The sequence below is a fragment of the Equus caballus genome, chromosome 22, assembly GCF_041296265.1.
Source record: "Equus caballus isolate H_3958 breed thoroughbred chromosome 22, TB-T2T, whole genome shotgun sequence".
NCBI lineage: Eukaryota > Metazoa > Chordata > Mammalia > Perissodactyla > Equidae > Equus > Equus caballus.
Window position 1 is genome coordinate 8,692,292 of NC_091705.1, and position 24,627 is coordinate 8,716,918.

The 24,627-nt window shown below is 41.6% G+C and overlaps 1 long non-coding RNA gene across 3 annotated transcripts in view; it reads right to left on the reverse strand.

Moving 5' to 3' along the window:
• Positions 1-12,144: 12,144 nt before the first annotated feature.
• LOC111769954 (uncharacterized) overlaps positions 12,145-24,627 on the reverse strand; it is a 31,349-nt gene continuing 18,866 nt past the window's right edge. The window contains exons 3-8 of one of the 3 annotated variants that reach the window (XR_011430669.1): positions 21,175-21,221; positions 20,814-20,864; positions 16,374-16,596; positions 15,576-15,711; positions 15,172-15,362; positions 12,145-12,470 (exon numbers count right to left, since the gene is read on the reverse strand). This is a non-coding gene — a long non-coding RNA (uncharacterized lncRNA). The remainder of the gene's footprint in view (positions 12,471-15,171; positions 15,363-15,575; positions 15,712-16,373; positions 16,597-20,813; positions 20,865-21,174; positions 21,222-24,627) is intronic. The other 2 variants (XR_011430668.1, XR_011430670.1) reach the window with 2 other exon arrangements.

A 24,627-nucleotide genomic window follows, 5' to 3' on the forward strand; every position in this document is an offset into this window, starting at 1 on the left:
TCTACCTCAGACCTACTGAATCTAAAACTCTGGGGTTGGGACCTAGAAAATTTCTAAAAGCCCTCTGGGTGATTCTGCTGCATGGGAAAGTTTGGGAACCACTGGTCTAGACTGAGCACAATTATCATGTAAGAGGGTAGTAGGAAGGAAGGTTAGGGATTGAGGACTGATCACAGGGGCCTCTATGGGCATTGACAAGGACTTGCGATGGTTCACTTTATGTATCAACTTGACTTGGCCACCGTGCCCAGATATTTGGTCAAACATTATTCTGGATGTTTCTGTGAGGGTGTTTTTGGATGAGATTTGCATTTAAATCTCTGGACTTTGAGTAAAGCAGATTGCGCTCCATAGTGTGGGTGGGCCTCATCTAATCAGCTGAAGGCCTAAATAGAACAGTCTCCCAAGCAAGGGAGAACTCTGCCAGGACATTGCCTTTGGCCTTGAACTGCAGCTCTTCCCTGGCTCTTTAGCCTGATGGCCCACTCTGCAGATTTAGGCTTTCCCAGCCTCCATAATCACATGAGCCAATTCTTTAAAATAAAGCTCTCTCTATTCTATTGGTTCTGTTTCTCTCACAAACTCTGACTAATACAGGACTCAAGTTTTTTCTCTTAGTGAATGGAAAGCCAAATTTAGGGGGTGGGGGTGAAGCAGAGGCATGACAATAACTGACTTATGTGTTCAAAGATTCCCTTTACCACTGAGGTCCTATGGCCCATGAGCAAATTCACCCTTCAGCTGTTTTGTACTGTACAGCCAGGAGCTAAGAGTGGGTTTTAACTTTTAAAGTGTTATAAACACACACACACACCAACACACAAAGAATATGTGACAGAGACCATGTCTGGCACCCAAAACCTAAAATATTTACTATCTGGTCTTTAACAGAAAAATCTGCCGATCCTTGTTCTGCAAGAACACGTGCCATCTGACATGATGCTCCAAGAGAGACGCAGCATCCTTCTGTGGCACTCTCACCAGCAATGCTCGACATGAATTTAACATTAAGAAACATCAGACAATTCCAAATTGAGGGGGATTCTGTAAAATAACTGGCCAGTCCTTTTCAAAAGTGTCATGACCATAAAAAACAAGGATTGGGGAATAGTTCCAGATTCGAAGAGACTTAAGGAGGAAAGACAACTAAACGAAACCTGTGATCCTGCGTTGTGACCTTGTCCAAGGAACAGATGTCAGCGCAGCAATGGGTGAAATCTTACTAAGATCTGTGGGTAGGTTAACAGGATTGCGTCGATGTTAACTTCCAGTAAGAAGACTTCACCTGTGACCTATTAAGATAATATTTGGAGAAGTTGGGTGAAGGGTATGCGGGAATTCTTTGTAAACTTTCTGTAAATCATGTATCATTTCAAAATAAGAAGTTAAAAAGGAGTAAAAACTAGCAAAAACAAAGATCTGTAGCTGATCTTGGAGAGCAGCCTATGGGGAAGCATAACAGTGGCTAGAATTCAGATGGGAGTGACAGAGAGGGTGGACAATAGATGAGATTGGGATAAAATCTGAAGTTAAAGCTGACATAACTTGTTGACTGTGTTAGAATTCTTTTGTTTATAAAGGAGAGTCCTCCAACTCAAATGGGCTTAAACACAAAGGAACTTTTTTTTATTTAGGCCATGTTAGTTTATAACATTGTGTAATCTCAGGTGTACATTATTATATATCAGTTTCTGTATAGACTGCATCATGCTCGCCACCAATAGTCTAGTTTTTATCCGTCACCCTACATATGTGCCTCTTTATACCTTTGGGCCCCTTCTTCCACTCTGGTAACCACTAATCTTTTCTCTTTATCCGTGTGTTTATCTTCCACATATGAGTGAAATCATGAAGTGTTTGTCTTTCTCTGTCTGGCTTGTTTTGCTCAACATCACACTCTCAAGGTCCATCTATGTTGTTGCAAACAGGCTGATTTTGTCTTTTCTTTGGCTGAGTAGTATTCCATTGTCTTTATACACCACATGTTCTTTATCCAGTCATCAGTTGATGGGTGCTTGGGTTGCTTCCACTTCTTGGCTATTGTGAGTAATGCTGCAATGAACATAGGGGTGCATAAATCTCTTTATGTTGTTGATTTCATGTTCTTTGGATAAATATCCAGTAGTGGGATAGCTGGATCATATGGTATTTCTATTTTTAATTTTTGAGAAATCTCTGTACTGTTTTCCTTAGTGGCCCCACCAGTTTGCATTCCCACCAGCAGTGTATGAGGGTTCCCTCTTCTCCACATCCTCTCCAACATTTATTACTTCTCATCTTATTAATCATGGCCATTCTGATGGGTGTGAGGCGATATCTCATTATAGTTTTGATTTGTCTTTCCCTAATAATTAGTGATGTTGAACATCTTTTCATGTGCCAGTTGGCAATCTATATATCTTCTTTGGAAAAATATCTATTCATTTCCTCTGCCCTTTTTTTTACTGAGGAAGAGTCACCCTGAGCTAACACGCACCACCAATCATCCTCTTTTTGCTTGAGGAAGATGCACTCTGAGCTAACATCTGTACCAATCTTCCTCCACTTTGTATGTGGGTTGCCGCCATAACATGGCTGCTGACAAGTCAACACATGGTGTAGGTTCACACCTGGGAACCTAACCCAGGCCACCAAAGCAGAGTGTGCTGAACTCAACTACTGGGCCCTGGAGCTGGTCCCTCCTCTGCCCATTTTTTGATTGAGTTGTTTGTCTTTTTGTTGTTGAGTTGTATGAGTTCTTTATATATTTTGGAGATTAACCCCTTGTCCGATATGTGATTTGCAAATATTTGCTCCCAGTTGGTGTATTGTCTTTCCATTTTCTTCATGGTTTCCTTTGTCTTGCAGAGCTTTTTAGTCTGATGTAGTCCCATTTGTTTATTTTTTCTTTTGCATCCCTTGCCTGAGTAGACATGGTATTCATAAACATGCTGCTAAGACCCATGTCAGAGTATACTGCCTATACTTTCTTCTAGGAGTTTTATGGTTTCAGATCTTACATTCAAGTCTTTAATCCATTTTGAGTTAATTTCTGTGTACGGTGTAAGATAATGGTCTACTCTCATTCTTTGGCATGTGGCTGTTAATTTCCCCAGCACCATTTATTGAAGAGAATTTCCTTGCTCCATTGTATATTCTTGGCTCCTTTGTCAAAGATTAGCTGTCCATAGATGTGTGGTTTTAGTTTTGGGCTTTCAGTTCTGTTCCATTGATCTGTGTGTCTATTTTTGTGCCAGCACCATGCTGTTTTGATTACTATAGCTTTGTAGTGTATTTTGAAGTCAGGGACTACGATGCCTCCAGCTTTGTTCTTTTTCTTGGGATTGCTTTGGCTGTTTGGGGTCTTTTGTTGTTCCATATAAATGTTAGCATTCTTTGTTCTATTACCATGAAGAATGTCATTGGGATTCTGATTGAAATTTTATTGAATCTGTAGATTGCTTTAGGTAATGTGGACATTTTAACTATGTTTTTTCTTCCAATCCATGTACATGGAATATCTTTAGATTTCTTTATGTTTTCTTTGATTTCTTTTAATAGTGTCTTGTAGTTTTCAGTGTGTAGGTCTTTCACCTCCTTGGTTAAATTTATTCCTAGACATTTAATTCTATTTGTTGTGATTGTAAATGGGATTGTATTCTTGACTTCTCTTTCTGCTAGTTCACCATTAGTGTATAGAAATGCAACTGATTTTTATAAGTTGATTTTGTATGCTGCAACTTCACTGTAGTTGTTGATTATTTCTAATAATTTTATGGTGAATTCTTTAGGGTTTTCTATATATAGAACCATGTCATCTGCAAACAGCAAGAATTTTACTTCTTCCTTTCCAATTTGGATCCCTTTTACTTCTTTTTCTTGCCTAATTGCTTTGGCCAAAACCTCGAGTACTACATTGAATAGGAGTGGTGAGAGTGGGCACCCTTGTCTTGTTCCTGTTCTCATAGAGATGGCTTTCAATTTTTCACTATTAAGTATGATGTTGGCTGTGGGTTTGTCATATATGGACTTTATTATGTTGAGGTACTTTCCTTCTATACCCATTTTATTGAGAGTTTTTATCCTAAATGAATGTTGGATCTTGTCAAATACTTTTTATGCATCTATTGAGATGATCATGTGATTTTTATTCCTCATTTTGTCAATGTGGTATATCACATTGATTGATTTGTGGATGTTGAACCATCCCTGCACCCCTGGTATAATCCCGTTTGATCATAGTGTATGATCCTTTTAATGTATTGCTGTATTCAATTTACCAATATTTTGCTGAGGATTTTTGCATCTATGCTCATCAGTGATATTGATGTAATTTTCCTTCTTTGTGTTGTTCTTATCTGGTTTTGGTATCAGGGTGAAGTTGGCTTCATTGAATGAGTTAGGAAGCATTCCATCTTCTTCAGTTTTTTGGAATAGTTTGAGAAGGATAGGTATTTAATCTTCTTTGAGCGTTTGGTAGATATCTCCAGAGAAGCCATCTGGTCCTGGACTTCTCTTTTTTGGGGGATTTTTTATTACTGTTTCAATCTCTTTACTTGTGATTGGTCTATTCAAATTTTCTATTTCTTTTTGATTCAGTTTTGGGAAGTTGTATGAGTCTAAGAATTTATCCATTTCTTCTAGGTTGCCCAATTTGTTGGCATATAGTTTTTCACAACATTCTCTTAAAATCCTTTGTATTTCTGTGGTACCCATTATAATTTCTCCTCTTCTGTTTTTAATTTTATTTACTTGAGTCTTCTCTTTTTTTCTTAATGAGTCTGGCTAAAGGTTTGCTGATTTTGTTTATCTTTTCAAAGAACCAGCTCTTAGTTTCACTGATCCTTTCCATTGTTTCCTTAAGTCTCTATTTCATTTATTTCTGTTCTAATGTTTATTATTTCCTTCCCTCTGCTGACTTTGGGCTTTTTTTTTGTTCTTCTTTTTCTGCTTCTCTTAGTTGTAGTTTAAGATAACTTATTTGAGATTTTTCTTCTTTGTTGTGGTAGGCCTGTATTGCTATAAATTTCCCTCTTAGTACTACTTTTGCTGCATCCTGTAAGAGTTGGTATATTGTGTTTTCATTTTCCTTTGTCTCCAGGTATTTTTTTTTAATTTCTCCTTTGATTTCTTCATTGATCCAACGGTTGTTCGGTAGCATATTGTTTAGTCTCCACATATTTGTGATTTTCCAAGCCTTTTTCTTGTAGTTGATTTCCAGTTTCATAGCTTTGAGCTCAGAAAACATGCTTCATATGATTTCAATCTTCTTAAATTTATTCAGGCTTGCCTTGTTTCCCAACATATGATCTATCTGAGAATATTGCATATGCACTTGAGAAGATGTGTATTCTGCTGTTTTGGGATGGAATGTTCTATATACATCTAGTAAGTCCATCTGGTCTAGTATTTCATTTAAGATCACTGTTTCCTTGTTGACTTTCTGTCTGGATGATCCATCCATTGATGTAAGAGGAGTGTTGACATCCCCTACTATTATTTTGTTGCTGTTAATTTCTCCTTTTAGGTCTGTTAATAGTATACTTTGGTGCTCCTGTGTTAGAAGCATACATATTCATAAGCATTATATCCTCTTGATGGAATGTCCCTTGTATCATTATGTATTGCCCCTCTTTGTTTCTCATTGTCTTTTTTATCTTGAAGTCTGCTTTGTCTGATAAAAGTATGGCAAACCTGCCTTCTTTTGCTTGCCATTTCCTTGGGGTATTACCTTGCCTCCCTTCACTCTGAGCCTATGTTTGTCTTTAGAGTTGAGATGTGTTTCCAGGAGGCAGCATATTGGTGGATCTTGTTTTTTAATCCAAGCAGGCACTCAGTGACTTTTCACTGGAGAATTCAATCCATTTACATTTGAAGTGATTATTGATATATGAGGGCTTAATACTGCCAATTTATCTCTTGTTTTCTGGTTATTCCATATTTCCATTGTTTCTTTTCACTTGTATTTCTGACTGCCATTTCAGTTTGGTGGTTTTCTATGGGGGTGTTATCAGTTTTCTCTTTATTTGTGATTTGTGGCTCTGCTCTGATTTTTTGTTTAGTGGTTACCATGAGATTTGTATAAAAGATCTCTTAGATGAGATAGTCCATTTTCTGACAGACTTTTATCTCCATTAGCCTAAGCAAGTTCCATCCCTTTCCTCTTCACCTTCTGAGTTATTGTTGTCATAAGTTGTTCTTTTCTGTGTTGTCCATTTGTGACTAAATTGAAGTGTTTATAGTTATTTTGATGCTTTCCTTCCCTTTGTCTTTTATGTTATAATTAAGTGTTTACTAAGCTATTCTGATATAGAGCTAGAATTTTCTGATTCTATCTATCTATTTATCTCCTTGCTCAATGTTTTTTAAACCTTTGTGTTTTGGGCTGGCCCAGTGATGCAGCAGTTAGGTTTGCACGTTCCACTTCAGCAGCTCAGGGTTTGCAGGTTCAGATCCTAGGTGTGGACCTATGCACCACTTCTCAGGCCACACTGTGGCAGACATCTCACATATAAAATAGAGGAAGATGGGCACAGATGTTAGCTCAGGGCCAGTCTTCCTCAGCAAAAAGAGGATGATAGGTGGCAGATGTTAGCACAGGGCTAATCCTCCTCAAAAAAATAAAAATAAAAATAAAACTTTTGCTCTTCAGTTTCAAGTGGGAGGGCTCCTTTCAAAATTACTTGTAATGCCAGCCTCGTGGCAATGAACTCCCTCAGTTTTTGTTTATCAGTGAAAGCTTTCATTTCTCCATCTTATCCGAAGGATAGTTTTGCTGGATAGCATATTCTTGGCTGAAAGTTTTTGTTTTTCAGTATTTTGAAATTCCATTCTCTCCTAGCCTGCAAAGTTTCCACTGAGAAATCCTCTGAAAGCTTGATGGGTTCAAAAATAAACATTTGATCCTTGTGACAGAAAATTCAGGTGGCAGGCATGGCTGGATTCAGGAGCTCAGATATCATCATCGTGGCTCACTTCTCCCTTTCTTCATGGCACATTTCTGCTTTCCTCTACATTGACATAATTCTCAGGTTGGCCACAGCATTTTCGGGATTACATTCTTTTTATTGCTAGCAATACTGTAGGAACAACAGCTTCTTTTATCCAAGTGGTCCAAGACGAGTCCCAGAACTAAGTAATTAGGCTAATCTTGGGTCCTACTCCCATTGCCAGACCAGCTTTGAATGAAACCAGAATATGTCACTCCAAAATATGCCTCTTTGACATAAAAATTATTTTGAGCTGAAGGGAATTAAGAAGGAGTAAACTAGAAAAATCTCCCCCTTTCAGCCTAAAGACAGGAAACAAATTCTCTTTTTACTGGAGACAGACTCTTAGCAGCCCAGAGAAGGCACTAGAGGACTCGGCAAACAAGCCTTGTTAAACTTACCCTTATCTTCCTAGACACCTCCTCATCATTTACTCTCCTAGCTCAAATCCCTGTGTCTTTTCAATTCTTCACAAATTTATTGTTTCTTTGTCTACAGGTATAAAAGCTTCCCGCTCTAGTCACTTCTTCAGATCTTCATTTTCTTGTGAAGCCTCCCATGTACACACAAAAACTTAATAAAATGTGTATGCTTTTCTCCTGTTCATTTGTCTGTCACTTTAATTTTCAGACCCAGCCAGGGACCCTAAGAGGGTTGAGGGAAACTCTGTCCTCTCTTACAACTTCCTGGGAGATACATAGGATACACTGATTGGCTAGTACTGGGTCATCTGCCAACTGCTAAGGCAGGGGTGGAGGGAATCATCTTCACCTAAACTCATGGGCCAAGAGTTGGGGTGAGGTGGTTTCCTAAAAGGAAAGATGATTTACCTGGAGGAGGGTAGATGATGGGAAGATCAAATTAACTAATGTCTCATATGGTAGTGTAGGTAGGACAAATATTTTAATACTTGCGGACAAGTCGAGGTGACTTAGAATCATACTGGTGAATAAATGTCTAAGCAGGTGCTTTAACTGCCGTCTAAGAATTCTTTCTGGTTCCCTACAGTCAGTCATGGAGGTCTCTCTTTGGATGGGTCTCTTTCAATTCCCATAAAGAAAATTTTTAGTAACCATAGTTGAGATATTAGGATGTACTTGCATTTTTCTTTACTTGCCAAATTCTCTTCAAACTATTAAGAAAAGCAGAGACCAAACCAACTGAAAATTTTAAAAATCTTAAAATCTTAGTCCTTCCTTCCTCCACAGAGCCCTTCCCCACTTGCTGAAAGTGAGGCTGTGAGTCCTTCTCCCACCCTCCATCTGTTATCCTGACATTCAATTACCACTAAAGGGAAACGGGGGAGCTAAATTGATGTCCTCCAGGAGGCCAGGGCTCTGTGGAGCTCCCTGCAGCCCAGTGAATTCATCAATCTTCAAATCAACACAGCCCACAGGGAAGACTGGGGAATTGAGAGTCTGAAGCTGGGCAGCGGGACTAAGAGCGCAATGTGGCAGTAGGGGATTGGGAAACCTCCCCACCAGCAGCTAACTTGGTTTTGATATATATCAGCTCACAGAGCCCTTTCCCAAGGTGCGTGGATGACCAAGAAATAGGGAACAAGCTGGGTTCACGAGTTGGTAGGCTGGCTGCCCCAGCAGGACCTCCCAAGTTTCTGCCCTTGGTGTGGACATCATAGGCTTGTGGTTTGGGCCTACATCTCAATCCAGGATTGACTTGTACATTTTCCACTTCTGATCCAAACCCAACCCATCAAAGACTAGTATGTATGTCAGGATGATGCCAGTTTATTAATTTGTAGTAGAAGAGATGCCCTTTTGGGATTCACAGTACTCAAGTGCTCCATCCAAGACACTCTTTCCCAGGATTAAGGTAGTTGGAAAGCCACAACAATCACTGGAAGGTTGCCTGAGGCATTGCAGGGAGGCAGAGCATCAAAACAAAGCGAGATGGGAGGTCTTGTGTCATAATTTATCTGCACATGGCAGAGTCTAGCAGATTTACTCTGCCACACAAGGCCCCTTTCCAAGGACTAAACTAGGGCCAGATGAGGTAGGCACCATTCTGTCCTTCATATGGTTGAAAACTGGAAGAATTTCTACCCTCTCACTTTCAATTGCACTCTTATCAGCCACCAACAGCCCCTAGCCATGGACTTGCTACAGTCTCCAAGAATGTAGTTTGTCTCAAATTAATTAAGTGTTAAGTGATGCTTTCTTGATGAGAGTCCTGGTGACAGCCTTGAGCTTTTTCAGTAATTCAGGAAACATCTCAGCCTCATCATCCAAAAGCATTGTCCCTGTTGTCCAGAGACCTTTATTGGACTTTATCCCCCAATTCTGGAGTAAACCTCGTTTGGGTCCTGAAGGTTCCTGGGTGCTGGGTTCCAGACACAGGTGTTGGTTCTTTATTTAATTCCTTCCTTCTCCTTCCTTTCTTTTTTGAAGCAAGACTCCTGAATCTATTTACATATTTACGCTCCTCTGCAAGACACACAGGGCAGGTGACTTTTTTCCAGCCCCAAGGGCCAAGAAAGAGGGGAATCTCCTTGTCAGTGATTTAAGTAATCCTGGCTAATAAAATGTGTCAGGTCTGAGGGGAATCTTTGGGGAAAGTTTCCCACTGACAAAAGGAAATAACCTCAGGGTAAATAGCCTCATTTCTTTCCATTGAACAGTCACTTGTCTGCAAACAATGCATGGCACTGGAGAGCAATTTGAGAGCCAAAAAGGAGTTAAGCTGAAGGTCTGCTGAGGCCTGGGAGGCAGAAAGAGGGTGGAATCTGACCCTTGATGACCTCGCATAACCGCTGAATTTATCAACCCTGGTGCCACCCTCCAGGCAACACTTCTTACGAGAGATGATGATCCCCTCACTGCTTAAGCCATTTGGAGTTGAGGTTTTTGTTTCTTGCAGCTGGAAGCTCCCTAACTGATATGTATGGATAGTGAGTCCTAGCCCTATGATCAGTTATTCTATCTATCTGGGTCACTGTGGACAGACCACTTAACTTCTCTAGACCCCCATTTCCTCATCTTCACAGTTGACAAGTTGAAGGAGAGGCTTTCTGCCCTTCCTTTTAACCTTGAGATTCAGAGCTTCTGATTTCTCTTCCATCGCAGACAATGTAGGAACCCCTACCTTACTCTGGGTTTTGTTTCCAGTACTCTCAGATCAAACAGGATGAGTTTTCCCCTTTGCACTTCATTCCAAGGTTTGAAGCAAATGTTCTGTGTGTCACAATTACCTGTTATATAATTTATTCCTCTCAGATCCTCTTAGAACCTGAAGGGAATCAGAATATACCACCTCAAAATATGCCACTTTGGCATAAAGATTATTTTGAACTGAAGGCAACAGATGCAAGAAAAGTTCTCTGCCTGCCCCTTATCTGCCTAAAAGTAGGGCATAAATTTTCCTTTGAAGAAGATGCCCACTGTACCAGGAAGAGGAGGCTGACTCATCACTGGAGATGGGGGTGGGGGGGGGATGTCACACTGAGATGAATCTGCCTAAACAGACCTTACTAAAATAACCCTTATCTTTCAATAGCTTCCCTTATGTATTTCCTAGTCATTTCCCCACAATTTATCTCCCCTAGAAGCCCAAATCCCCTTTCTTGTGTCTGATCATTTCTCTACAATTTATCACCCTTTGTTAAAAGGGTGTATAAGCAGCCCCACCCCCAGTCTAACTGCTTCTTTGAGTTTTCACGTCTTTTCTGTGGATCTTCCAAGCATATAAAAATATTAGCATCCATAAAAAATGTTGCACCTTTTCTCCTGTTAATTTGTCTTTTGTCAGCTTAATTCTGAGGCTCCAGCTAATAAATCTAAGAGCATAGAGGAAAAGTTATTTTCTTCCCAAACTCCAACAGCTCCTAAGTTTTCTCAGAAATAAAAACAGAGGCTAATGACTCTAAGACACTTTCCAGTCCAGATGATTGATTACCAGCTCAACAAAACGTTGACATGAGGGAAGCCATATTGTAGAAAAGAAACAGTATTGTAGCTTTGAATGATTTCTGATTAACGAACCCAGACATGCTCTGTAGACTTTATGGTCCCTCCCAGCTGCTATAAGTTGATAACTTTGTTCTTTTGATTTCCTTAGGAATGTGATGACCCTTGGCAGAGAGTCTACACTGATGGCCATCAGCAATGATAACTGAAATATCAGGGTGTAGGGTTGCTCTGGTCTCTGATGCATGTCCAGTATAACAAAAGATTATCGGGAACAAAGACCAGATGCTTCCCCTACCCGGAGACCAGCCCCTTATATAACTGGCTTGTAGTCTTTGCTCTGTAAGACGGTTCTTTCAGATGTTAGTCGGCCATCTTCCCCCTTGTTAGCAAGCTGTAATAAAGTCCTTTCTCTCCTACCACCTTATCTTTTGACTATTAGCATGTCTTGCAGCAGGCAGATGACCCCACCTTGGGCAGTAACACAAACATCGCACGGATTTTTAAAAATCATCTTAGGATTACTTCTCAGTAATAACTGCTATTGAATGCTCTTAAGGGATAATATATTTATTTATATTTGCAAACATTTCAACAAAGGATGCAGTTCCAGTTCTTACTCCACTACCTCTCCCAGCTCAGCCAGATGTGGCATCAGAGAACAAAAGGTCACCTTAGCCTTTAGCCTTTCACTCAGTTGTTCCAGCCACAGAAACATGCTTTCTTTAGGAAGTTGAAACCAGCATGGAATATTCCAAATAAGTCACAATGGGAGAGATGGGGGCTGGAAAAAGGATATTAAAGGTGGTAGTACATCCACCGAAGAGTGAACCAAAGAATGGATTGAAGAGAGAGTGTTTTGGGAAGACACTATAATTCTCTGGCCCATAGCCTTTTTCACAAACATTGGTGAAAGACCAAAGCCCCCAAACACACACACACACACTCTCATAACCAATAGCTCTCATGGAGTATTTCGGGTTCTTAAGGGCTCAGCCACTCTACCAAGAAGAAGCCGGCTGGCTGAACTACCCTGCCAGCTCCCAGAGAAAAACCAGCCATCTTAAGACGTGTATACCCCACACAGTCACAAAGGTGAATATTTGGCTCTCACAAAAAAATAAAATAAAATAAAACCAACTCTATTGATTTCTCTATATTAGGAAGTTAAATGCTTGAGAATTAATAATAGCTCCAAAAAGTACAGATTTAACATCAGATAATATTTTGATATCTAAATATCATTTTTCTCATGAATTCCAGTTCTTTTTTATTTAGAAAATTTATACCATGCAAGATTTACGCCCCTGCTGACTATATTTCAGTTTATTCAGACATTTTGTTTTTTGAGTACCAGCAAGTGTAATATTAAGAGAAAGCTGAAAAATAAGTCAACAGGAAATAACATAATGCAGTTAGACTAATAGCTTTTTCAGCCTAATGTCTGCAATTAGGCCAGGGTTCCATGAACCATTAAATAGGGAGAAATACTTATGAGTCTCTTGAGAGAATGTCTTCACATTCTTAATATCCACGGGTCTCTCCTGTACAGAATATTTTCGGCTTCTCTGCTCCATGCCTATGAGTTTCATGCAAAGCAAATATTAACAATTTTTGTTATTCAATTCACTTAAAGTAACGTGGAAAAGAGTAATTTCCAAGTCAACTATTGATAATGATTTTTGATACTCAGTTCATGGGAGATGATGACAGTAGGACCACAATTGATTTGATAGGTTTGTGTCAACCCTGAATCTCAGACCACAGGAAAAAATAACACACTACAACTCAGACTGCTGTTAGTTCTATCTTTCTCATCAAGGCCATCAAAATGTGGGTTTCATCAGGGGAAGCCTGGGTTGGGCATCTGAAGTATCGGAGATTGCATTGTTGGTCAGCTTGGGCCTGCCTCATAACCAGAGTACGAGGATATTGTTTATGTAACGTGATGTAGGCTAGGGTCCCACAGAAGCCAACCCCAATATGTAAGTAGTTTGTTTGGAAGGTGACCACAGGAAGCCTCAGGAGGTGGGGTGAGGAGTTGGACAAGAAAAGGAAGGAAGTTATGTTAGTTTGGGTTCTCCAAGAAAGACAGGATTAGACATGCAAGAGATGGATTGGGGAAACAACCTGTGGGTATAAAATGCAGATGGAGTCGGAGGTCTCCCTCCTGTGGAGGAGGAAGAAGGGAGAGGGTTGGATGAGAATGATCTTAGACAGCAGTGCGGTTCTAATAAAGTTTTGGCAAAGTCTGTGGAAGGCCCTTGAGCCAAAATCAGCAGTCAGAGGAGCCCAAGATCTCCCAAGCTTAGGCCTGCCTCGGTATCCCCGCTGTGCTGCGATACTGGCAGCACACAGCCCACAAGAAGCACAGATGCTGGTCCAATACAGGGACGGATTTCAGAGGGCATTAACAGGATGCGGGTCTTTCACACTCCCTGGAGTCAGAGTTCTGAGAGGTGCCTTTTTAGGGATACCACAGAAGTCAGTTCAGAGTGGGAACATGGGGTTAATAAGCACATTAAAGACATGAGCAAATAGAGCTTAAAACTACTGGTGAACTCTGGGACATTGTGTTGAACACCCATGAGAGGTGTGACATGTAAAGGGTGAAGAAGCTGGGGTATTTATTGTGTTTAGGTTATTGCCTAGACATTAACTCCCCAGCACTTTCCATCCTGCCCTGCCTTTGGCCAAGCCTGCTCCTAAAGCCACAGAAGGCCCTAGGGAAGAGAACCCAAGGTGCTTGTAGTAGGATGTAGGAAGCTGTCTGCTGGCACAGAAGGGTGAGCACTGACGGGATGCAGGCGGAGCATTGGAGGTATCTTGTGCGTCCCTACTAAGAAAGGAAAAACGGATGGTGCAAGCATTACAGACTCTGCCATGGATGTATCATGGTGACTGAGCATCCTGCAATTCTTCATCCCAGCAGGGTCAGCCCGGGACTCTGGGCAGAGCACGCTGGTCACTCTCCCAGGCGAATGGAGCCAGCGGCGTTCAGAGCCATGATTCCAGTCACAGTGAGGTGACTATAAGCCTCCAGTCCTTCATAATGTGCAAAGTCACTTGGCTACTGGTCCCGTAGAATAAAGTATGGAGAGAAAGGCTTCCAAATTAATGCCTTTCACGGGGTCTGTCCAGGAGGGCAGATACACATCAGCTACACATCACTAATCAATCCCAGATCTAATTCAGGCCAAGCCTAAACACAACCTAATACAGCATTCCAAATATCCACTACTGAATTAACGGAGGTAGCACATGAGATGGTATAACATATATACATCTTCATCTTTAGGGATATATATATATCTTTATATATACACACACACACACACACACACACACACACACATATATATCTGTCTGTCTTAGGTTTAGGACTGTACAAAAACAGGCTGTGGCCAAATTTGTCCTGGGAGCCATAGATTGCCAATCCTTGCTCTAAATCCAGAAGTTATTTTTAAACACTCTGGTCAATAAAAACCAAACAAAAGGGAATGGATTTCCAGTGCAGGATGCAGGCAGTAACTTGGAGTATTTTGTGCTTGCCATGACTAAAGACAGTGAGATCTAAGGGTCTTCCTGGAGTAGGACCTGGCAGAGCCTACATTTAAAGCCTCACATAGAAAGAGTGGGGGTGGTTGATGAGCACCCTCCTCAGCGATCAGCACGCTTCTATTCTAATTGGCACGTCAGTGGAAAAGTTGGAAGCCATAGTCCAGAGACCGTGGTGCCAAAGACTTGCCAGTCGTTGTCTTCTCGGGTGGTTTCTCATTTGTGAGATCAGTGGCAAAACCACTGAAAGATCTGCATTCTTGTCTTCAAAGGCAGTAAAGAAGAAGAGGGCTGAGAATACTGTGTCTCCCTCCACCTTCAGTCTCAGACAGGGGCCCCCAGACAGAATGGGTGAGGGCAGGGCCAAAGCATGGAGCGAAAGTTGAGCCTTGGGAGTCAACCAAGAAGGAAAGAAACCCAGTGGAGAATGTGCTTCAGAGATGACCTGAGGGCCATGCGGTGAGAAGATGGATTTCTTCTCTCTAGTGCCAGAAAAGATTCTAGATCTGACTCAAAGACTGTGCAGAAAACAGAGCACTCGAAAATTCTATAGCTCAAAGTATGGCCCCTGGACAGAGAAGGTCTAGGGTCTCTCTCTCTCTCTGGAAATGAGATTCCCAGTGAAACAAATTCTGCGCTTGTGGAAGACTTAGGGAGTTTTGTTGTCATTACACTCCACTGACTTTCTCAGGCTACTCTTTTGGAAAATTGTTTTTGCTTACGTGCTTGAAGATGAGGGGAAAACACTCTTTTGGAAAGCTGCAGAAGCTTTAAATGGATTCAAGAGGTTTTGAAAAGCACTTCAAGCCATTCTAGGTAGCATGTGTGTTGACACAAGAACTGGAGAACCCACTTCATGATATCTTCATGTTTGGCCCCAGAAATCCTCTCCACCTTTCTGCTCTGGACAGGACTGGAAGAAATAGAAATGAAAGTGGGTCAGATCGTGAGGCTGGCATTTTCCCAGCATCCAGGGCAATGACTCCCTTTTAGAACTGAAAAAAAAAGAGCAAAAACATAGAACTGGCTGAGAAGACAGCTGGATTACTGAGATACCACATTTGTTGGAAATCTATCTACAGTCTTGCTAAGCTTAGAACTTAGTCTGCGGGATGACTTTGGTCACCTTCATCTAGGGAGACGTCCAGTGAGGAGAAGCGTTGGGAGAGAGGATGTCACACATTCCCAGTGTGGCTTCTTGTTCTTTCCCAACAGCAATGTGAGTTTCCAGGGCACGAAACACCTATATTAAATTAGAAGTTCTAACACAATATTAAACGCCAAATGTAAATGTTTCGAGTCAACCTCTGTTGATTACTAATTTCATTATTGATTAATGAATTGAAATGATTCATTTCCATGAATGTATGTGAATAATTCAGAGATGTTGTTCCCAAGTAGAACGCTCCAGTCCTTGCCCTTCCCAGTCCTTCCTCCTTTTTTTCTGATTCAGTAGTAGTTTAATTGTTGCTGTCAGAAGCCACCTTATTTTAAACAGGAAGGGATCGACTACAGGGAAGTAGGTGTTTACAAAACCAATGGGGGGAGGGAAGGGGGACTCTTAGCAGATTTTGCAGGAATGACTCCCAAAACGGGCCTCCCAAAGGAGCTGCTGCCTCCACCGTGGTCAGGAAACCACAGACCCTACCCCGGCTCCCAGGCCACACAGGTTCTGCGATGATCTGGGGTCAGGAAGCGACCATCACACAGTAGCTCCAGGAACCTGTCACCTCAGTATGACCCGTCCTGATAAATAGGTTTCTCATGCCCCACGAGAGCCTGGGGCCTCTGCTGCCACAGCTGGAGGCAAACGACAGCCCGCCATGACCAGCCTTCCCTGCAGAAAGCAGAGGGAAAGAAGGGGCAGGACAGGCCCTGCCTTGCTGCTGCCTTCCGAATTCCACAGCTGTTTCCCGCAAGTCACCTGGTTCCCCACAGCACAGGGCGTCTGGAGGACGCAGGCCTCATCCCACCAACCCCAGCAGTAAGGCTGTCGGGGGTGGGTGGAGTGGAGGGGGCCGAACTGGAACGTTGCCTCCACTTCCTTTCTTGCTCAATGACATTTTCACTTAGAAACTTCTTTCACACTGAGGTAGAAATGACAATGGCAGTCAAAGTGTTACTCTTTCCAGGTAGATCTATAAGAACTGAAAATAAAAGATGGTAAGACTTCTTATTAAGTGAAAAAACAGCAAGCTTCAGGATGATATTTATAAAATTGTATCATGTTAGAAAAACTGTGTGTTATTGTGACTGTGTGTGCACATACACACATACACATGTACAAAACATATACTTATATAAGAATTATACCTGTGTATTCACATACATAAATAAAAGTACAACATAGAAAAGTTCTAGAAGGATATACACCCCACCCATTAACAATGATTCACTCTGGATGCCGGAATAAGGGATAATGTGAGAGAGAAACTTGCAATTTTTATAGCCTTGTAAAGATTGAAAGTTTTATAAAGAATCTATATGACTTTTTGTAATATTTTAATATTAAAATGACCTGAAATCATATTATCTGGGAAGAGTCGTGGCAGGGTCTTCTGGGGTGCTGATCTGTGTGGTGGCTATATGGGTATCTACATATGCAAAAATTCATTGTACTGTATACATATGATTTGTGTAGTTTACTGTATGTGATTTATTCTTTAATAGAACAAAGTTTAAAACTAATAAACAACTTAAGTGAAACTGATAAAAGATATAACAATCTCAGACACTTGCAAGGTATGAGAGAACACACAGCAGCCACACCTAGATAGTCTCAAGTTGTGTGGCCTTAGGGAAGGTATTTAACTTCTCTGAAATGCAGTTTTACCCGTCTGTAAAATGGGTATGGTGATAGTCATTACCTCAGTATTAGGGCAAGAACTAAATGAGTTACCTTATGTGAAATACATATGCCTGGCACACAATAAGACATAATAGTAATTATGGAGAAAGTCATTGTTCTTATCCATTGGAACAAGTGTATTAGTTTTCTAGGGCTAACCTAACAAATGACCACAAACTGTACAGTCAGAGTCCAGAAATCCAAAATCAAGGTGTCAGCAGGGTTGGTTCCTTCTGGAGACGTTGAGGGAGAATCTGTTCCATGCACTCTCTCTTCTGCTGTTGCCCACAACCCTTGGCATTCCTTGGCTTGTAGACTGGTAAATTAATTAAACAAGGAGGCCATTAGCCTGAAGTGGCTCTAATGCTTGGCGGCCTATGGAAGCAAACTGGAACCTAAGCCTGTAAGTGCTTCCGGGTTAAGAAATGGAAATGTAAGGATAACCAATCACAAACAACCAAGTAGACTTTAAGCTACAGCCGGTCAAACAATTTCCTTCTTTGCTTCTACACCTTCTCTATGTAAGTCTTTCCCCTGGTTCTTAAACTCGGAGTATTCCTAACCACTTCCGGTTTGTCACTGCCTGATTGGAATCAATTTTTGCTCAAATAAACTCAATTTTTGCTCAAATTTTTAATATGCCTCAGTTTATCTTTTAACAAGATGCAGTGCTCCAATCTGTGCCTCCATCTTCACATGGATTTCTTCCCTGTGTGTATGTTTCCCTATGTGGCCTCTTCTCCTCTTAGAAGGACACCAGTTATTGGCTTTAAGGCCCACCTTAACCTACTAGACCTCATCTTGACTAGTTACATCTGAAAAGACCCTATTTCCAAAAAAGGTCACACTCTGAGGTTCCACGTGGACCTGAATTTGGGGCTGACACTGTTCAACCCCCTGCAGTCAGGCATCATTATTCAGCTCTAATGCTCACAGACACTAAAAGGTCAAGGGAGGAGTGCGGGCGTCCGGGTAGCCAGGAATCAGAATCTAGGATGACCCAATATCTGTAGACTTCTAGTTTATTGTTTTTAATAAAAAATAAAGTATCAAGTGAGAATAAATCACTAAACTCCCATGGCTACGATCTGGCCTATTATTTTGACAGTAATATCATTTTGCGTAAAAGAAATGCAAACTTTTCAGCACAATCAATAATAAACAAATATTATGAGTCTCCCAAGTTTTATGTAAACTCTCTTTGTTTCCCTCAGTTTTAACAGGCAAGACTGGCCTCCGTGATACTTGAGGTTGCTTTTTCAATGTGCCACTAGAGGGAGAAAAGGTTGTGTGTTTGTTTTTGAAGCGCCTATTGCAGGATAATGAGGTTTCTCTGCGCAATTACTGCAAGTATGAGCTCCGCGTGTGTGATTGCAGAGTAATTTTGTCTTAATGTTGATGATGCACACCGCACTGCAGACCACAGTGAGCTGGCATAAATCACAAGCTGTGTTCCTATTAAAAGCGTATTGTTGGAAGGAGATGGGAATCTATACCAATTCAAACTCTTTCTTTAATCACTGAAGTTCAAATGCTGTCTTTAAAATTGGACTTTTGCAATGTGGGGATGGGCATTACGTGATAGGCAGAATGGCTTCTAAAAAGAACGGTGGTGCAGTAATTTGAGAAGTCAGAAGATGCAATGGAAAGGCCTCAAGATTTGCTGTTTGGAGACCAAGGTGTGACCTCTCAGCTTTGTTTTTCTACACATTTGGGTGTCATGTAGCTGAGTAGAGTGATCCAGCCCTGAGAAAAATAATAGCCGTAATAGTTAACACTTAGGTGGTACTCATTCCTACCAGCACTTTACATATATTAACTCATTTAACCTTCACAACAATTTAAGGTGGATGTTCTGTTATTATCCTCATTTTAAAGATGAGGAAACTGAGGCCCACAGTCACAAAGGTAGCGAGTACCAAAGCTGACCACCTTTCTAGGTGAACTTACATTGTCCAAAGTCCTACTCAAATGCTTTAATAATGTACCACCACATCATCAAACACCTATTGGAATGACTGAAATTGCAGAGAACAAAGAGAAAAACTGATGATGACAAGTGCTGACAAGGATGTGGAGCAACTGCAACTCTCATACACTCTTGGTGAGAATGCACAGTGATTCAGTACCTTGCAAAGCAATTTGGCCATTTCTCTTATAAAGTTAAATATACAGTTACCGCATAATGCAGAAATCCTACTTTTAGGTACTCACTCAGGAAAAATGAAAACTACATCTACACAAAAACCCACACATGAGTATTTACAGTTGCTTTATTCATATTCATCCTCCTGTAGTGGAACAGAATTTGCTACCCTAAAAGGCGTCTCTGGCTTGATTATTTTTAAGAACAAAAGATTCAGGAAGAAACTTTGACCTTCCTCCTAACTGCCTAAAATAATTTAAGATAGAAGGCCTGTTCCAGGAAGGAGCTCTCACCATAGATAACTAGAGCACTATATGAACTAGGTGTGGTGGACAGGGAGGAACCCAGCAAGGCCCATTTGATCAAAGTCCTCTCCATGTCTCATTGTCTTTGCAAGGCATGGCAAACATTTTTTTACCAAACGTTTGCTTTTCCATCTCCATGTGAATTGCCTTCCTCTCTTTTGGAGTCCCAAACCACTACCCTCAACATCCTCTTTTGTCTTTGGCTGAAGATGGTATTTAAGGTAGTAGCTTCAGCCATTTTAGAAAGTTACTCTGTTTTCCTGGGTTTCTCCCACATATACATGGTATTAAACTTTGTTTGATTTTCTCCTATTATTCTGTCTCATGTCAATTTAACTCTTAAATCAGCCGGAAGAACATAAAAGTGTAGAGGAAAATTCCTTCTTCCCCTACAACCCAAAACTAGAAAAAATTAAAATGTCCCTGAATTGCTAAATAGAAAAGCTACTTGTATCCACATAAAGGAATACTACTCGGCAACAAAAAGGAATGAACTTGTGCAAAAATATGGATGAATCTCACATGAATTATGCTAAGTGAAACAAGCCAGAGTCAAAAGGTTACTCTCCATATGAGTTTATTTATATGACATTCTGGAAAAGGCAAAATTATAAGAATAGAAAATGATCAGTGATTGCTAGGAGCTGGGATGGGGGAAGAATTGATTATAAAGGGACAGCCTGAGGGAGTTTTGGAGGACAATGGAACTATTCTATGTCTTAATAGCATTAATACATACAACTGTATGCATTCATCCAAACTCACAGAACCGTACACTAGAAAGGGTGAATTTTGCTGTATATAAATTAAAAAGTGAAAAGTAATGTAAACAGTGAGGGCGGGATTTGAGCTCAGGCTGTCTGACGACAATATATTGCCTTTCCAACATGTCCTAGGTGTATAAACTTAGGAAAGTGATTAACATTTCTTTGCACCACTTTCCTCATCAGAATAATGGAGAAAGTAGTATCTACATCACAGGGTTGCTAAAAGATCATGTAAGGGTCAGCGTCCAGTTAGAAACAAAAGCCACGTAAAGTATTTTAACAGAGAAAATGTAATTACCCAGGTATTGGATGAAAGCAAAAGGAAACACTGCAGGAAGCACTCTTCGGGCTAGGAGAACAAAAGGAAGAAATCAGAGTTCTGATCGAACGTAGGAGGAGGAGCCCTGAGGAATCAGCACCCAGACCTACCTACCAACCAGCTTCTGCTGGGCCTTCTAAGGGGATATGAGGCTGTTTCTAGGAGAGCGGAATGAATCTGAAAACTAGAGCCAAAGGATGCCATGGGAGAAGTGCCAGGACTGGAGCCATGCTGACAGGGATAGCAGCAAAATAGGAACAGGATGTCCCCTCCCCTACCCTGCCAAGCCCCACTTACAGCCTTCCAATCCCCCGGAGAGCCTCTTATTGGTGGAACCTACCAGGAAGCCAGCTGAAAAGGAGCCATGGAGTTCGCAGGGCTCAGCATCTAAAGGCAGAATGTAGAAGGGTGGGTTAGGAGTAGAGAATCTAATAACTGTCAGAGGCATTTACTCAGCACCCATTCCTTCATTCACCAGATATTTGTTGAGGATCAGGCATTCAGCTGGGAAAGGCTCCCATCTTTAAGGAGCTGAAGCTAAATAAGGAAAAATAAAGCAAGCTAAGGGAGGTCTTGGTGCATATGTTAGATTGGGTTTTGCAATCAGATATATGACTGTTTCTATTGCAATCAGATATAGGACTGTCTCCATGGGGAAGTCATCTCCTCCACGTGTCCGATCCTTGGAGCAATGAAGCTAGGACATCATCTCTCTGTGTGACACTGAGACTCTGGCTTTCTTCCCAGAGAGAGAAAGCACTCCGTGTGCTCACCTGATAAGCTGAGTCCCTCTATGAGAAGGGCAGGATCTGATCATTTGAGATGTCTGCGAGGAGTTCTACATAGGGTGCTTAGCCCAACAAAGTGTCTTGGCCAAGTTTCTCTGGGACAGAAAGTGATCACGTCTCTCCTGGATTCTCCCTAGTTCCTAAAAAAAGGTCTAAAAATCTCAGATCCCACTTTCAAACAAAGATGAAATCCAGTTACCTTTTACCTATTGTACTGACAAGAGATTTTCACATATTGAGGTATATGAGATAACTATTCAGGTTCAAATCTGATTCGGCTTGGGGCCAGCCCTGTGGCTGAGTGGTTGGGTTCACGCTCGCTTTGGCGGCCCAGGGTTTCACCGGTTCAGATCCTGGTCTCGGACATGGCACAGCTCATCAGGCCATGTTGAGGCGGCATCCCACATGGCACAACTAGAAGGACCCACAACTAAAAATATACAACTATCTACTGGGGGGATTTGGGGAGAAAAAGCAAAAAAAAAAAGATTGGCAAGTTGTTAGCTCAGGTTCCAATCTTTAAAAAAAAAAAAAACTGATTCGGCTTGAACTAAAAAGTCCAATTTATGGCCTATCAGGCCTACATTTTACATCTGCTTATCCATTAAAGATGCACTCTCTTAAGATAAGAATGCATACTTGACCTCCTACGCCCTGTTGGTAACACCCAGATTAGTCCCTTTCCTGACACCAGGTCATGTTGACCTGCTAATTTGCAACTGAATACCTCTTTGAAATTTTGACAAAAATGTATCCTGGGTGTGTTTAATTTATGTCCCTTGTTCTAAAAAGATATGACTGTACTGAAACGCACGCTTCTCCAGAAGACCTTCTAAGGCCTTCCCAGGTTATAATCCTCACTCTGGCTCATAATAAAATCACCCCCATTCTGATTTATAGGTTGGTTATGGATTATTTGCTTCGACAACATGTCCACATATTTATGTGACAGTCTTTGTTAAATGTTTGTATTGATTTGACTCGGTGATCCAGCTTCAGGGCTCTTTTGAGCACTCTAGCTGTCTTGTTACTAACTGTTGGCAAATGTCTTCTGACTTAGTAGTCCCTCTTGTGTTCAAGCAAGACCTAGTTTCCCATCCCAATGTTAAAGAACAAAAATTAAACCAAGTCAATTTAAAGATCTAATAGGCTTTATTCAGTGATACATGAACTGGGCAGCATCCCGTCCAACAAAAAGATAGGAGCTCCGAGGAACTGTACAATGTGTAAGGTTTTCATAGGCAGAAACTAGGCGGGACAGGAAAGCTATTAGCAAAAGAAAAGAAAGGATTGGTTCAGGCAAGGTTACATTCCTCTCTGGGAGGCATGGAGTCTTATCCTGCAGATCCTCACTGGTGCTGACCAGGAAATTCCAGGCTGATTGGTTTAGAATCCCACTCCTGGGAGAGGCTGAAACTGCAAATTCGGTTAGGTGTTAAGTCTTGGTGGGCTTAACATAAATGACTCCATCTGGGACTTGTTTCTTTTAACACGAGTAAATTGCCTTCTAATTGAAGCCCATCTCAGGCTCTGCTTCTAGAGAACCTGACCCAAGACATCAGTTATTCCTACCAGTTCTCAAAGCGAATCCTTCCAGGTGCCCCCAAAACAGGTGCAGCCACCACCCGCTGCTGATGGATTCCCTTCCCCAATGAGAACACTCCTCTCCACACCAAGAATGACCTCACCAGATGCCCTCAGGGTTTACCATCCTCAGGAAACTGGATTCTGGGCAGGAAATTAGGGTTTGGGAGGGAGGGCAGAACAGAGTGCGTGGGCATCCTGGAAGGGCTAAACAGGCCCCCAAACTGTGTGAAGTGCTTCAGTCTTTGGTGGCCCAGGAATTGATATTAACCCAACACATTAGCCAAACCAAGCTGGTCATGTCCTTGTGTCAAAGCCAAAGACTCAACGTCAAGGGCTGCTTGAGTCTACCCGCTCAACCTTCCTCCAAGTTCAGTTTTTGCAGAATAGAGTCTTTCATCTTAGCAATTCTGAGCTGTATAACACTCTGTAGGGGAAAAAACATGAATTTTGGAGCTAGTTCTGATGCAAAAGGTAGCTCACAAATTTCTTGACTTCTGTGTTCCTCAATGTTCTCATCTATAAAATAGGACAATAATATACTTGTCACACATTCCTTCTGAAAATTACAATTAGTCTGTATAAAACAACCAACAGGAGGCCTGGTTCTTTCCAAGCAGCAGCATTGCAGGTTCTTATTAAGGGGCAGCAACTACTTTTACTGCAAGCATTGTCTTTATTTCTTCTTTGTCAGCTTTACTCATTTTATTATCATGTAAATGAGTGCAAATGTTGACAATATAACTGGCCTACAGTACAAAGACATTTTGCTAATACCGTTTGCCACCTGGGACTTCCTCCATCTTATGTTGCTTCTTCTTCCTCCCCTCACCTTTCCTCACCCTTTGCCATCCCTCTTCTGTCTCCTTCTCTCTTCCCTTTGTCACCCTTCTTTCCCAGAGCTCTATTCCAATGTTGGTAGAAAGATGGGCTAATCCAACTTTGGGGATCATGTGAAAGCATCACACATCTGCCCCTTACGCATTACACCTGTGGGAGAAGCTGTCCACATCCCCCCGTATTCCCTTGGCACCCACCTTTTTCATGCATTCACTGCAAACAAATGGGACACCCTATGCGCTTTCTCTGGCATGCTCAGTCCACCCACAGGACTGTCTGGAAGCACTAGGGATGCACCCAGGAGCACCTTTCAGCCAAAAAGAAATGAGAGTTGGAGGGTAAATGCCCCAGTTTCCTTGCCTCTTGGATATACCAATTCTGAGGCATGTACTCCATGGTCTCCCAGATGTCCCCAGCAGGACTTAGCCCCAGTCATCCACTGGGGAAACAAGCTGATTATTAACATCCTATGGGTTGGCTTCCTCTCTTTCCATCTTACTGGCCACTCCCCTGATGGTGCATTCAAATCCTTATCTCAGGGGCCGGCCTGGTGGTGCAGTGGTTAAATGCGCACGTTCCGC